This window comes from Meriones unguiculatus, chromosome 20 (genome assembly GCF_030254825.1).
Source record: "Meriones unguiculatus strain TT.TT164.6M chromosome 20, Bangor_MerUng_6.1, whole genome shotgun sequence".
Taxonomy (NCBI): Eukaryota; Metazoa; Chordata; class Mammalia; order Rodentia; family Muridae; genus Meriones; species Meriones unguiculatus.
In genome coordinates, this window is record NC_083367.1 from 65,170,027 (window position 1) to 65,174,032 (window position 4,006).

Consider the following 4,006-nt stretch of genomic DNA (forward strand, 5'->3'; position numbering starts at 1 on the left):
GCCAAGCTTCTACCGGAAACCGCTACAAAGAGGAAAGGAATAAAAAGCAGGCTTGAGAACCAGAACACAAGAACAAGGCCAATCGTTTGTGCTTCCTTCAGCCTTCATTTGTGGTTTACATGAGGAAAACCATCCCTGAATCATTGCTTAATAGATAGAACCCCTAATCTCCGGGATCATATCTGTGGGTTGAGGAGAGATAATCTAAGTATTTTCCTGTGTAGGCTTTATTGAGTTTCCTTTCCTGAAGCAATGACAATTGAGGGCTGGAGCTCAGGAGGTCATTGCTCTCTTGGGAAGCGGTGTACACCAGGACCCCTTGTGTGTGCTGCCATATGCTATGCCAACGTGTAGATGAGCAGTGTGGTGTGCTGGGGTTTGGTTAGGACAGACCTTAATTTACTCACCTACTGATGAAGTGACATGGGGTAAGTTACATGACAGCCGTGAACTGCAGTTTCCTCATTTAAAAACTTGAGTCCATAGGAGTGATATAGTGAAGACTATCATGTGATATATGTGTGCACACACACGTGTGTGCATGTCTGTGTATGCCTGTGGTATTCCCAACAAAGAGCAAGTCCTCAGTAACTTGTGACCATTATCTTTATTCCAAGCAGATATAGTTTCTGCCTTATAGAAAGGTGTGCTTTGAACAAGCTAATAGTTGCTCTGATTTCTTATTGGGGTGATAAGTGGCAGGGATGTAGCCCGGCCAGCTTTGTGGCTAAAGTGTTCTGAGGCTTTGCTGCTCCAAGCCTTGATTGACCAGCAGCATCAGCCGGTCACGGAACTGACCCACCGCCTGGCAGGTCAGAAGATGTTCAGACTCTTATGTCCTACCCCAGTTCTGTGAACCGAATACCTGTGTTCACAAGACCTCTTGTAATTTGTAAACACGCTCAGGGCAGGGGCAGGATCCGTATGGCGGAGCCCCGCATCTTCAAACTGTATCGGGAACGCTTCGCAGCACATTGCTCGGTGAGGAAGCATATTTTCAGAATCGTCCATGGGGGCAGGTGCATGTACCACACAGTGTGCTGAGGAATGTGTAGCTTCTCCTCCTCCGTGAGCTGATGGAGGCCTCTGCTGCATGCACAGCGCTTACCATCAGTATGACAGGGATGGGGAAACTGATGGGCCATCAGGACGGCCTGAATAATTACTTCTGGGTGGCTTGTTGCCTGGTGTATGGATGGGGCCATACATTCTGCCCAGTCAGAACAGGTAGGGAGGGGAGGAGAGCGGGTGTCTGCCGCTGGTGGCATCTGCAGTGGCGACCTATGGCCTCCACAGAGCACAGTGCAGTGGTTGCCATGGGAACTGCTGTGCTTGGTCAGGGATGGCCAGAGGAGCTTGCAGGAATTGGGCTGTAGGCTCCTCTCCAGGAATGCAGCCTGGCCTCATTCACATGGGAATTTACTGGGAGGCAAAAGGGAGCTTTTCTCATTCCATCTTTTCTCTGGGTCTTGGGGAAAGTCAAGAACTGTAAGAAGAAAAATTAATACAAAATTGAAAGTTTTCCAAGCTAAGTAGAATAAATTCGAAGCCCTTAAACTACACGGGAAATGAAGGATTATCTCTGGATCTCCCGGTTTACAACCAGCCTGGTTGAAATGGATGAACAGGGAAATGGAACTCAGTTTTATGATCTGCTGATGTTCAGAGCCTGCAGAAGCTTTGTGAAGGGATGATTCAAGTTCTGATTCTTTGGCAATGGTCTTCCTGGCATAATATGCTGCACCTTTGACTTCTCAGTGTTCTCTGTGTCTCTGTTTCTCTCAGGCAGAAGAGAAAAATATCACCTTCCTTAGCTTTCCTCCGCAGAGAAGTGCAGGAGAGTGTAGCCCCGGCGTCATAGTCATTCCAGTGCTTGCTCTCATTCTTCACTGTGGCTGTGGATCCCAAGATATGAAACAGAAATTCAAAAATCAATTATAGAAATAATGCTCACCTCGCAGTGCTCACACATGGCGCAGTTGGTAGGCAGTAGATGTCCATCTGAGTTCTTGCCCTGACCTTGGCATGAAAGCGGCACTTTGTGATATTGAACGAAGTACATGTTAAATGCATGCGATTAGCATTCTGTCTCACACAATGGTGACATGATGGAGTGAGGGGCAGGGAACACGTGGGTTATAACCACTAAGCTTCCTGCAGCCTGTGTATCCTATGTGACAATAGCTAGTGCTTGAAACTGCAAGGATAAAGCAATACAAAAAAAAATGTACCAACAGCTTTGAGAGGTGTGAATGGAATGTATTGAATCAGAGTCAAAGGGAATTATTCTACTGATATACAAAGGGGCTAGCAGAGCCTTGTTTAGACTATCATTTTCAATTCTTACCACTTTGGTATGAAAAGGACAGTGTAGGAATGGAGAAAGCAAAGCATGAGCCGTGAGAACGACTCAGGATTCAGTACACTCGTTGATGTGAAAAAGCCAAAGGGATCTAGGCTCATGCTGATTAAAAGAATGAACACAAGGTGATGCTATTGAAGTCTAGGCAACCCTTTAGAAGACGGGAAGACACATGGCTACAGAGCTACTTTATTTGTGCTTAGGAGAGAAATGACTTTGCAGAGGAGAAATCAAGTATTAGGCAATATACAGAAGAGAATCCCCAGGGACAGTCGGGGGGTGAGGTGGTTAGATGCATGCCAGATGAATTACCTAAGGTTTCTATAGAAAAGTATTACAAGCCATTCTTGAGGCTGCAACTCTGAAAGGAAGGCATTAGCAAGGACAGAGTGGCTCTGATGGATGTGAGGTAAAATCCCTTGGCTTGGTTGTAGCCTCTGACAACTAGTGGCAGTTTTTGACAGCTCTTGACTCTCAGCTGTATCACTCCAGTCACGGCCTCCATCCTCGCATGACTCCTCTCTGTGATGGTCTCAGCATCTCTTTTCTTCTTATAAGACACCATTTTTATCGGTTGGAAAGCCATCCACAGTACTGTGACCTCATCTTTACTGTCTGCTACGACCCTGTATCCCATTCTGAAGTTTCAGGGGTCAGAGCTTTAACGAATTTGGGGGTTGGGGAATAAAACAACTCATCCAACATCACAGGCAATTCAGAAAGTTGTCTGCTGAAAATAATGCTGTCTGGAAAGATGCCATGGAGCTGGAGATTGCTGGCCACAACTTGTGTGTGCATGTGTGTGTGTGTGTGTGCATATGTATGTGTGTGTGTGAGGGAGGGAGAGAGAGAGAGAGAGAGAGAGAGAGAGAGAGAGAGAGAGAGAGAGAGAGAAACAGAGAAAGAGAGGCAGACAGAGAAGTAGGCAGACAGACACTCATAGCATTTCCATCAAGATATAGGGAAGACTGCCATCTCTTACCACCCACTTTAACCTGTAATTTCTAGTTTCTGCGTTACTACAGTAAGAGGAAATAATTATACCAATTGAGAAAAATACAAATCAGACAATCTTCACAGGTATCATGATTTTCTATGTAAAATTATGAAGGAATCTACAACAAACAAACAAACAAACAAACAAACAAAGCAAAACTCCTCCTGATCTGAGATACTTACTTGAGCAAGGCTATAGCATGTAAGGTTACTGTACAAATATCAATATGTTAGCACCTGAATTAAAATATTTAGTTATACGCTTAACAGAGCCTGTTCACGACCTTTGTAAAGAAGTTGCCGTAGTGTGATGAATGAAATTAAGGAGCTAAGTGAGTTGAGAGGTATCTCATATTCATGGATAGGAAGGTTCATTCTTATAAAGATGCCAGGTTTCCCAGTGTGATTTACAGATTAAGGGCAATCCAAATCAAACGCCTGAAAACTATTTTACTGATGTTGACAAACTAATCTAAACTTTATATAAAGAGACAAAAGACCCAGAATAATGTGTTCAGTATTGAAATAGAGAAACGTAATTGGTGGATTGACATGATTGCTCATTGTTCGCTTCAGTATACAAGATAGTTGGGCATTGGCTGAAGAATAGACAGATGAATGGAACAGAGAAATACATTCATGTAAGTA